Genomic DNA, 12,795 nt, shown 5'->3' with positions numbered 1-12,795 from the left:
ATCCATCAACGTTCGAGAATAAGCACCCTAAGGGCAACAGGTATGAGCCAAGGTTCACCAACTATACGACCCTTGTCGAGAGCAAAGTGGAGGTGTACCAGGCGACCAGTGCCAATGTCCCTTACAAGCGACCAGCGCCAATAAGGAAGGATATCTCTAAAAGGGACACAACGAAATTTTATTGTTTCCACAATGATTAAGGCCATGACACCAATGAGTGTAACCAGCTGAAGGATGAGATTGAGTCCTTATCAGATAGGGACACCTAAGGAGATACGTGCGAGCCACGGGGGGTTCTCAGTGAGAGGCTCAAAGAGGCAACGAGCAGGCGCCTGTACGCCAATGCTCGCCACCTTTACAGCTAGCTCCCGTGGCAGGTACATTGTTAGCCATCTGTGGCAGCCCACACCTTGCAGGAGATAGTGGGAAGGCAAGGGAGCAATACGCTCGGACCTTATGCCACGACCAGGACATCGAGATGCTAAATGTGGAGAAGCGAACTCCCAAGAAAGCTCGAACAGAGGAAGAATTAATAACTTTCTCTGAGTTTGACGCTCAGCATTTCTGATTTCCTCATTCGGACCCCCTGGTCGTGGATGTCCAGATAGCCAACATGATGGTCAAAAGGGTGTTAGTTGACACAGGGAGCTCAGTAAATATCTTGTACAAGTCTTCGTTAGAGAGAATGAAGTTGTCAGTGAAGGACCTAGAGCCATGCAACCAAACCATTTATGGTTTTTCTGGTGAAGGGCTCGCACAAACAGGGTCAATTAGGCTTCCAGTTACAGCAGGAACTGCACCTGCGAACAGGACATTACTCACTACTTTTATAGTAGTTGATTATCCTTCCGCATACAATGATGTAATTGGAAGACCTATTCTGGTCGACCTACGAGCTGTAACCTCGGTCTGGCACCTCGCCATGAAATTCCCAACTGACGCAGAGGTAGGATGCATGCTGGGAAACCAACGAGAAGCAAGGGAATGCTATAATTCCTTGATTACTAAGGTAAAGAGGGGTGGATCGAGGGAAGTTGCTAGAAAATAGTTGCAGCTAGTCGATGAAACACAAGCCCGATTAGGTGAGCACGTCACCAAATAGGGTGTTGCCCAAAGTGAGGAGAGGGAATTAGATCCTTGCTTTGGGGATTTTGATGAAGAAGTAGGACCAATCGAGGACCTCGAAGAGGTCCAACTCGATGAGGCAGATTCGACCAGGGTTGTGAAAGTCGGTAAAAGCTTAGAGACATCAACAAAGCAAAAGCTGGTGGAATTTTTGAAGAAAAACCAGGAAGTCTTTGCTTGGTCGCATAAAGACATGGTTGGAATTGACCCTACAGTTATCAGTCATGTCCTAAACATAGATAAAAGCTTTCCACCAGTGCAACAGAAAAGAAGGTTGCTCGACAAAGACAGATCGAAGGCTCTAAAGGAAGAAGTCGAGAAGCTAAAGGAGAACGGATTCATCAGGGTAGCGTTTTATCCATCGTGGGTCTCTAATCTCGTACTAGTACCCAAGCCGAATGGAAAATGGAGAACATGCGTGGATGTCACAGACCTTAATAAAGCTTACCTAAAATTCCTGCTCCCAAGGATCGACCAACTGGTTGATGCCACTTCAGGGCACGAGATCCTATCATTCATGGATGCATACTCTGGGTACAATCAGATCAGCATGCACCCACCTGATGAGGATCATACTAGCTTTTGGACTGATACAGGGCTATACTGTTACAAAGTAATGCCCTTCGGTTTGAAAAATGCTGGTGCGACTTACCAGCGATTAGTCAATCACATGTTCAAGGAGTTGATCGATACAAACATGGAGGTATATGTTGATGACATGCTGGTTAAGTCGAAAAAGGTAGAAAAACACATAGGGGACTTGCAAGAGTGCTTCAACGTCTTGAACAAATATCAAATGAAGCTGAATCCCCTCAAGTGTTCCTTCGGAGTTGGATCAAGGAAATTTTTGGGATTTATAGTGAACTCACGAGGAATTGACGCTAATTCTGAAAAAATCAAGGCCCTGGTCGATATGAGATCGCCAACAAAGATAAAAGATGTTCAAAGTTTAACCAGGATAATTGCCGCTCTAAGTAGATTTATCTCCAAATCGACAGACAAATGTGTCCCATTTTTTAATCTACTTAGGGGGAATAAAAAATTTGAGTGGACGGAAGAGTGCGAACAGGCTTTCCAGGCTCTGAAGTCTCATATGTCGCAACCACCAATTCTATCTAAGCCGGTTGAAAAAGAAACTTTGTTCATCTATTTGGCGGTCACAGAATATGCTGCTAGTGCTGTCTTGGTAAAAGAGGAGGAAAATGTACAAAAAGTCGTATATTATGTAAGCAAAAGGCTAATAGGAGCAGAGCTACGGTATCCGCCCATTGAAAAATTAGCCTACTGCTTGATCTTAGCCTCCAGAAAGTTGCGGCCATACTTTCAAGCTCACCCCATCACAATACTAACCGACCAACCCCTACGGCAAGTTCTGCAGAAGCCAGAAGTCGCTGGTTGATTATTGAAATGGGCAGTTTGAAATTTCTTACTTACCACGAGCAGCAGTAAAAGGGCAAGCTCTGGCCGACTTTGTCGCAGAGCTCACTGGGCTTCCAGACAGTGAACAGACATAAGAGCATGAGCCTCAAAGCCAAACTCCCACTTGGAAGTTGTTTACAGACGGATCTTCTAACGAACATCACGCTGGAGTCGGAGTGATTTTGGTAACGCCTGAAGGACATCAATTCCACTGCGCAATCAGATTCAACTTCACAGTGTCCAACAACGAAGCCGAATATGAAGCTCTGCTCACAGGTTTACGAGACAGGGACATGAATATAAAGTCACTTGAAATCTATAGTGACTCCCAGTTGGTGGTTAATCAGATTACTGAAGAATATCAAGCCAGGGGTCTGAAGATGGTTGCTTACTTGAACAAAGCAAAGGATTTGTTGGCGCAGTTTGAAAAATATACACTCCAGCAAGTACCTCGCGACGAGAACTCAAACGTTGATGCTTTGGCCAAAATTAGCAAGTGCAAAGGATGTTGACACCCTGAATATAGTGCATGTTGAACGACTGTCCACACCAAGTATCAGAGCAGAAGAAACCTCTCTGGTAATTCAGGCAGAAGATACGTGGATGGCACCTTTCATTGAGCACTTGGCGCATGGAATGTTGCCGACGGACAGAAACAAAGCGAGGGCCCTCCAGAGGCAGTCTGTTCGATTTATCCTGGTTGACAGAATTCTATACCGAAGGGGGTACTTGTTGCGGATTTTCCTAAGTGTGTGCAAGTGTACACAATCGTTGAACAAGTAATATAATGAAAGTAATTTTTATCGTCTCCTCAAGGATTGCCAAACAAATATTCTAAAAATCATCATCAAACAATTTGGGGTGCAATTTACTATCCCTTTTTTTTTATGACTAATCAAATTAACTAAAGGACAAAAAGAACTAAACAAGATAATTAATTTAGGCGTCTAACAATAAAGTTAGAAAATGACAAATTGCAATTACTATGATGATAAAAGTTAGGCATATCAAATCCCCCTAATTTGTAGTTTTGCCCCCTCATGTTGCAACAAAGTTCATAGCAAAGTTCTCTTGTAACTAGGATTTCCAATTTAATGCACACACCATTTTTCCAAATGCTCATGTTAAAATTCCATCAATTAGATTCACATATTCCTATGCTAAATTTAATTTCAAGAACATAATTCCTAGCATCAATCCTTCAAGTTTGCAAGGTGAATAAAATATTCCTAAGTTATTCACTAATCAATACAAAAGTATCAACATGCATCAATCAAGCATTTTCACTAATTTTTTTACCCTTCCGGAATTAAAACTAGCTTGTCTCTCACATAAGTTGATCATTCTCAAGCAAGAGATTTGCACAATAAAAATAGCTCAATTGAACAAGAGAGAAATTTCATAAAACAATCAACAATTTAGGGGCAATTACAAATTAGGGTTCATCAATATCTCTAACACAATTAATTTAAGTCATAGTAAAAATACCCAAGTTACCACAATAAATATTCAGCATTATCTCAAGAGTTCAAGGAAGGAAGAAAAAGAAAATAAAATTATATGAAAGTTGAGTTTAGAAAAACAAGCCAAATTGATAGAGATATTCTCTTCTTGTCTTCTAACTCTTAATCATCTTCTTCTTCTAGCTTCCTTCTCTTTCCTCTTCTCCTCTTGATGATTCAGCTCAAAGAAATTCAGAGAAAACCCCTTCAATGGAGCTTGGGCGGCTGGTTGTCTTCCTCTCTCTCTATTCTCTTTGGTGAAGAAGATAATCCCTTTTTTTGGGCTCACAAAGGGTATAAACCCTCCCCTTCTCTCTCTACACGTGGGGGACAAAATTCTGTTCCTTTTCAGAAGTTGCAGCTCCTTTCCACCTCATCTAAGTACATGCCAAGCGTGCAGACTTTATGTTGCTGACTGTCCATACTTTGCTGCAGCAAAGTTGACTGATGTTGCAACAACAGCCAGAATTTCAGCTCTAATATGATTTCCTTCCACATGCTTCACTAAGCTTTCCAAGCACCCTCTTGCTATGCCTTCAAAATAAATACCACATTTTTAGAACATAATTCCATTATTTTCCACAAGAGTTATCATTAATTAAAACAAATTACACAAACAAAGTTAAGAGACAAAGTGACTAAAACCACACAATAACAGCACAAACACTCAATTTCACCTAACTTTTTAAGTCCAAAAGCTCAATTAATAACTCTAAAATATAGAGTTATCAGTACTCAATGCAACTCCTAAGATGTGTCTCAAAAGAAAAGGCCAAAGAATTAATGCGAGAAGTCCATGAAGGTTTCTGTGGAGATCACGCTGAGGGGCAGAGTTTATCAAAAAAGATCCTAAGGCAAGGATACTTCTGGCCAACAATGAATGAACACTTTGTGGATTTTGTTTGGAAATGTGACAAGTGTCAGAGATTCTCCAAGATACCACGACCAGCCCCCAACAAACTAAAGCAGATGCAAAGTCCGTGGCCATTCGCAGTATGGAGAATAGACTTAATCAGGTATTTACCCACAGGTCAAGGCGGTGTCAAATATGTCGTGGTGGCTGTTGATTACTTCACAAAGTGGGCCGAAGCTGAGCCACTTGCAACCATAACGACAAAAAAAGTGCTGGACTTTGTAGTCAAAAACATAGTGTGTCGCTATGTGTTGCCAAGAAAAATTGTCTCAGACAATGGCACGTAGTTTGATAGTGATCTGTTCACAGATTTTTGCAAAAGGCACAAGATTATCAAAAGCTTTTCTTCAGTAGCTCATCCGTAGGCAAACGGACAAATCGAGGCTGTCAACAAAACACTAAAGGATACTCTGAAGAAAAGGCTCAAAGAAGCAAAGGGGGCATGGCCAGAGCTATTGCCTGAAGTCCTCTGGTCGTATAGAATGTCCCATCGAATAGCAATAGGCCATACTCCATTTTCCTTGGCTTATGGATATGAAGCTGTTATCCAAAAAACAGGCACGGATGACGTGGCAAGTGATTTCTGGACACGTGGCTAACATCTAGCGGAATTCTGCTAGGGTATCGACCAGTAAAGACATTGCAAGCAAAAGGCAGTTGAAGTTTACCTGCGACCAGTACGGTCGCAGGTTCCGCGTGTCTCACGATAATTTTATAAAGATCTTAGTCAATCCCGAGATTGACTCCCATGATTTTCTGAGTATCCGATTATTTAGGAAAGAATATCTGTAACAAATTAATGTAATCCCCCTTTGAGCCTATAAATAGATAAAGATAGCTCAAGGAAGGGACTTTTGGCTTTCTAATTATCTGAGTTTAGAGTTATCATATTTGAGAGATTGTTTTGTTCTTCAAAGGTTGGTGAAACTCATTGAACCCTAGTTCTTTGATCACTCCTTTGAATACTATATCAATAAAAGTTCAAGTGGACGTAGGTCATTTCCAGATTCTGGGGCCGAACCACTATAAATTCCTGTGTGTTTTATTATTTTTGTCATCACATTCGTTTCAACGTATTTGTCAACATCAAGCATAATTGACTCCGTGTCAGTTGGCCAAAATCAGGGTCAACATTCTGGTGCTTTCATTGAGAGCTTGAAACTATATCGTTGAAATATCAATGGCGAAAACTACCAAGAAAACTGGACAGGCAGCTGGCATTGCACCATCTGACCCGCCTCCTCCTCCTCCAAACGTGACTGAGGATGAGCCACATTTGGAATTCGAAGAGGAAGAAATGGATTCCGAGACACTGAGGAATACCCTGGGGGTATTGCAGGATGAACTGGCCAATCTGAGGGCCAGCTAGGAAAGTGTTGTCGAAATCATGGCGCGGCAGCAACAGGAAATTGAATGGCAGCGCCTGGAACTTAGTGAAAGATAGGCGGAGATGGACTGTCGCCAGAGGGAGGCCATGCCAGCCCTCGAAGCAGCCCTACAACTGGCTAGGAACCAGGCTGCACCTGCCTCGCAGCCTGATCAACCTACGAATGGACCACCCCAAAGGGGTCCTAATCCTAGCCCGCCTATCCAGCCCTCCATCCCTCAAAGGCCCGAGCAGCCACCGGTGCCTCAGGACGATGTCCCGCTGAGGGACCCTGAGGCGCAGCCTCCATCTCAAGCTGGTCGCGGCAATCCCCCGCAACAAAGGCAGAATAGGGCCGGGCAGCCGCTTCGCAGTCCTAGACGCCATAGGGGCGACGAGCCAAACCCTCCGAGCAGAGGACAGCGTCCTCCTGGTAACAGAAGGAACTCAGAGTCAGGCTCTGCGGCCCGAGGCCCCCCATGGCATGATAATGCACGGGGACCTACCGACCAACGCAGGCCACCCTCTAACGCTCAGGAGGTTCCCGCCCGGGAAGGCAACCGAGGGAAAAGTCGATCCCATCATAGCCAATCAAGATTCAGAGATGGCCATGGTTATAACAAAGCCGACTCAGGCAGAGGAAACGCCGATCAGAGGAATGAAGAAAGAGGTGGAGGTAGAAGCCTGCCACCTAGGGATGACCAACCCAAAAGATGGGACGCTGGGGGGCAGCCCAGACAAAATAACGTCTTCAACCGGCTCGGAGCTAGCGAACAGCGGAGGAGAGATGAGGATTTAAGAGACGTATTCAACGATCGCCGGGAGCGGCACGACGAGTATGTCCCCCCAGCACCAGAGGCCCTGGCGATTCCTAGTGCCATGCAGGCCCAGATAGATGCCCTCAACCAGGCAGTGCAGCAGCTGGTCGGGGGAAGAACATCTTATATCGACCATGATAGGAGAAAGGGCACTCCTTTTGTCCAGAGGATAGCTATGGCAGAAACTCCTAGCAAGTTTAAGATGCCTACGCTTCCGAACTTTGACGGGTATGGTGACCCGGTATCTCACGTCAACAAGTTTGAAATACAAATGGACATTCAGAAAGTGTCCGAAGACGCTCGGTGCAGGATCTTCCCTGCAACACTTTCTGATGCCGCACAGGAGTGGTTTTTCAAATTCCCTCCTGCAAGTATAGTTTCCTGGGAAATGTTCGTGAAGGAATTTTACGAACAGTTCTATGCAGGTCGTGTTCTCCCGACTGAGGAAAATCAGCTGGTCGAAATACGCCAGCAAAACGGAGAACCACTGAAGGACTACGTCCAGCATTTTATGCGAGCAGCTGCTGGGGTGAAAACAGTGGGAGACGAAGGCAAGATGATGGCCATAACTGCAGGTGTTAAGCGCTGCACGCCTCTCTGGGACAGCCTCAGAAAACATGGGGTCAGAACTACCCAGGAATTTTTGGATCGAGCTGATCGATATATCAAGCTCGAGGATGCCATCGCCAATGAAGGGAAGCCCCCAGGCAAGGACAAGGGGACAGCCGAGCCTTCCGAGCCGCCAATGGGTCGAAGCTCAACGGCAACGGCAAAGGCAACGGGAACGACAATGGCAATGGCAAGAATGGGGGGAAATGGCCGCACAATGAGCCTTCCACCTATGATAATAAACGATCCAAGGGTAATCGTTATGAACCTCGATTCACTAACTACACTGCCCTTATTGAGTCTCGGGGAGAGGTTTATCAAGCCACGAGTTCCAGTGTGCCTTATAAGAAACCTGCTCCCATTCGAAAGGATATTTCGAGAAGAGATACTACCAAGTTCTGTCGTTATCATAACGACTACGGACATGATACCAACGAATGCAACCAGTTGAAGGATGAGATTGAGTTCCTTATTAGACAAGGACACTTGAGAAGGTATATACGGGCCTTGGGAAATTCCCAACGAGAAGCTCCAGGTGGCAACGAGCAAGAGCCCACGCGCCAACGCTCGCCACCTTTGCAGCTTGATCCCGTAATTGGCACATTGTTAACCATCTGTGGAGGCCCGCACCTCGCGGGAAACAGCGGAAAGGCCAGAGAACGATATGCTCGGACTCTGCGCCACGACCAGGACATCGAGATGATGACTGTGGACGACCGCGCGCCAAAAAAGGCTCGGTCAGAAGAGGGCGAAATAACCTTCTCTGATAGCGACGCCCAACATGTCCGGTTCCCACATTCCGATCCGCTGGTCGTGGATATCCAAATGGCCAATATGATGGTGAAAAGAGTGCTAGTTGACACAGGAAGTTCAGTGAAAATCTTGTATAAATCTTCACTGGAACGCATGAAGTTGTCCGTTAAGGACTTGGAGCCCTGCAACCAAACAATATACGGCTTCTCTGGTGAGGGACTCGCCCCGGCGGGGTCAATCAGACTTCTAGTGACAGCAGGTACAACGCCTGCTACCAGGACATTACTCGCTACTTTCATAGTAGTCGATTGTCCCTCGGCGTACAATGCAGTCATTAGAAGGCCTATACTGGTTGATCTTCGAGCCGTCACCTCAGTATGGCACTTAGCCATGAAATTCCCGACAGACGCAGGGGTAGGACGCGTGTTGGGAAACCAGAGGGAGGCCAGGGAGTGCTACAATGCCTCAGTCACGAAGGCGAGGAAGGGAACATCAAAGAGCACTCCCCCAGATAGGTTGCAGATGGCTATTGATACACAAGCCCAATCCGGTGATGGAGTCACCAAATAGGGTGTTGCCCAAAGTGAGGATAGGGATTTAGATCCTCGCTTTGGGGATTTTGAGGAAAATGTTGGACCCGTCGAGGACCTGGAAGAGGTCCAACTTGACGAAGAAGACCCGACCAGAGTCGTGAAGGTCGGGAAAAACTTATAACCAACCACGAAGCATGCACTGGTGGAGTTTTTGTTAAATCAAGCCAAAGTACTATGCTAAGTTTGGTCATGCGAACAGATGTTATAATAAAAAGAAATATTATAATATCATAAGGCATTCTTTTACACCGCAAGCATCACTGCTTGGATGTAATTGTTTAAAGTAAAAGGAAAAGTTTGCTGCCCGTGCAGCAAATTTAAAAGTAAAAATTTTGTCTTTACATCACGACCCGTGAGTCGTGTAACTGAAGAAAAATAAAAAGAGAATAAGTTTAAGGAGCAGGAGGGCCTTGCTCAGCAGTCTGATTGGTCGCATTCTCAACGACTCCTCCTTCCTCTGTGTCAGCGGCCGGCTGGATGCTTGGGGAAGCAGGGACCCTTGCTCTTTCTTCTTCTGCATCCAATCGAGCAGTGCAGTGGGCCAACTCAGCGTTCCTGGCATCCTCTGGAAGGTAGTTAAAATTCGCACCCCGGTTGTGTTTCCAAAAGTCGTAGAAACACCGAAGTGTCGCATTCTTGTACCTCTCCAGATCTTTAGCATTGGTAAGCTTCAGCTGCTCCACCTGGCTCTCAAAAACAGCTATGGTCTTGTCCTTAGCAAGGAGCTCCTCCTTAAGCCTCTTGACTTCACGATATTGGATTCGGCTGGAATCCTAGTAATCGTCCCTCTACTTCTTCAAAGCTGCCTGAGAAGCTTCAGCCTCCGCCAGCTTTGCCACCACAGCATCCTTCTGCTGGTGACCACCTCTAACTCCCCAGCATGCCTGGCTTCTGCAGCCTGAAGCTCCTCGGAGGCTCTCACCTGGAATTCCTCGACGGCCTTTGCCCGAGCCTGTTCGATGGTAGCCATGGCACGGGTGCGAGCGGCAGTTATTGTCAGCATGGCCTGAAGTCAAGGAAGTAAAAGTTAGACTATACTACAAAAAGGAGAAGCAAAATCCAAGAGGAAAAATACTTACACTGGCCACTTCGTTAAGAGCCCTATTGAGGATCTGGTCAACCCCCATACTCTCAGCTTTAGCCATTGCCTCCCTGCAACGGTCGTCCTTTAAGATATGAGCAAGGCGATCTTTAGTTGATCGCAGGGAGTGGTTCGAGAGCTTGGTCCCAGGATGCTCTGCTTGTGGGGTGTGCTCCCTTCAAGCCGCAGGCGGAGGGTTGGCAGCAGGGGCAGCCTCCTTCTCAGCAGGAGCAGAAGGCTGGGAAGAAGCTTGTCCTGTAGGCATGTCCTTGGAAGGATCTTCTGTTCGACCCTTCTTGGCCGGGGGTCCTTGGCTTGATTCGCCATTATGCCTCCTGGATGTTTTCCGTCGAACTAGGGGAACTTCTTCTTCCTCCTGAGCCTGATACAGATCGAAAACATTGGGAGTAGCCATCTCTGCATAAAAAGAAAAATATGCAGATAGTAAGATAAAGGCGGATGAAAATTCATGGTAAAACATAAAAGAGGTCACAAAGTTTAATACCCGAGCTACAACTATTGGTCGCTATACTACTGACTCTATTAGTCATACACTCACTATTTGGCACGAAGAAGTCTGGCCCTAGATTTGGAGTATACGTAAAATTTCCATCCCCATCAAACAAGTGACAGGGAATTGGCAAGCTATTTAAAAGCAAGATAACAATACCGTTTTCATCTGAGGATTCATCCAGGTCTATGACAGACTCTGTTGCCTTTGTTTCCCCTTGCCTTAGGACGCAGAAGGCCTCTCTGCTGAAGGGATGCCAGTGGGTTCCTTGATTGTAACCCCCGGTGGCCTCCTCCGGGGAAGGGATGCCGAGGGTTGTTGCTCGGGATCCCCCTCGGCCGTGGCATCTGCTACCACAGGTCCTCTTGTTTCATGGCGAGGAGCTAGGAGGCCAGATAGCCTCAGAGTTTCATCAGTAACCAGGGACTTAACGCTTTTTTCTGCGTCTGCCATCCTGGCCAGTGTGTTGGACCTCAACACCATGTCTGGTGTTGGGTTCGGGCGTAACCATGGTCCTGAAAGGCACAAGTATACTTAAGAGAAGTGCATGAGAGTTTATTAAGGAAAAGTAGCGACCAGTGAAAATAGCGTTTACCTCCTCGAGCGAAGGTCAGGTTGTTCGTAGTCATGTCTGGCGTGAGGAAGTACTCTCTATTGTACTGCCCCACGTTGGAAATGTGGGTAGTGTCACTCAGGAACGTTCGGCTAGTTTCCTGGTGACAGAGATGGAAGAAGCCCTTCGTATTGTTGAGGGTTGGACTTAAGGTCGAAGAGAAAATTGACCTTGTGAGGGGTGGGTTCTGGCCATTTTTTAAGTTTATAGAGGATATAGAGTGCGGCCAGCATTCTATATCTGTTTGGAGTAATTTGAAAGGGGGTGACACCGAAATAGTTGGCCACCCCCTGATAGAAAGGATGTAGAGGGAGGATAGCCCCCGCCTCTATGTGATATCTGGACCAAGCGCTATAGGCACCCCCGGGAAGGTTAGCTCTTTGGTCAGCAGCTGGGATTGTGAGATTGACTCCTGTAAGAGGATACTTCTGGCGATAATTGGCAAGCATTCGAGATGTCACTTGGCTGGTAGGGGAGAGATACCACTCGACATCAGGAAGGTTTTAATGCCGAGGGTTGGCCCTGACTTGGATACGAGGGTCTGGGGCGGCATTTTCTCGACCACTGGTCGAGGGAACCCTAGCCTGTGAATCAGGCTGGGCAAGAGAGTTTGGACTATTTTCAGAGTCAGGTCTTTTCTTTCCTAGAGACTTAGAGCGGGCCATTTGAGGTGGCGATGGATGAGGTCTAGAAGAAACTCTGGAAAATGGAATCTCGTGAACTCGGTCGATCGGCTGTTCTTCGCCTTCGAGCAGCTGAGCAAGAAGATCGTCGTCGATGGGCTGCTCACCTCCCCATAAATATGGCATTAAATTCTGCAAACAGAAGAATGGGGAGGTGAGGATGAAGAATTTTGAAAGTTTTTTAAAATAACGCTGGTCGAGTATAAAAGTCAAGCTTTTATACAATAGCATTCTAACAAAAAAACTAAAAAATTTTGCACGAACAGTTTGAGAAACAGATCAAAAGTGAAAGCAAAAAGTTTTTTGAAAAAGCTTTCTTAACTCCTTTTAGGGCGGGAAAAACTTGGTTTTTCAACTAGCATAAAAATCGAATTTTTACTTCGGTTTTACGTCCTAGAGTCGTGATCTTAACTATCAAACTAACTCATAACTCCTTAGTAACAGAGAAATATCATTCAATACAATATCACCCATTAAACCCCCTACTGACATGCATCTCAACCCAGAAGCGAATGAACCCAACAGTCGGTCTACAGAAGCATGCACGGCAAAAATATAAAGCATAAGAGTCCAGAAACTTACCAGGATAAAGATCGCGGAGATTTGAGAAATTTTTTGGGCGTCAAAGAACTCACGGACTGAATCTTGAAACACTGAAGGACGGTCTCCAGAGGAAGACAGGGGCTCTGGTATTAGGGTTTCTTGAAAGAGTGATGGCTTGCGTAAAAAGAAAAATGAGACTTTGAAGAGGCTATATATATATTTTTGTCCGTAAGCATTAAAAGGAAGTAATCATCAGCTTCCCCTTT

Source organism: Humulus lupulus, chromosome 3 (assembly GCF_963169125.1).
Source record: "Humulus lupulus chromosome 3, drHumLupu1.1, whole genome shotgun sequence".
Lineage (NCBI taxonomy): Eukaryota > Viridiplantae > Streptophyta > Magnoliopsida > Rosales > Cannabaceae > Humulus > Humulus lupulus.
Note: the sequence above shows the minus strand (reverse complement) of the source record.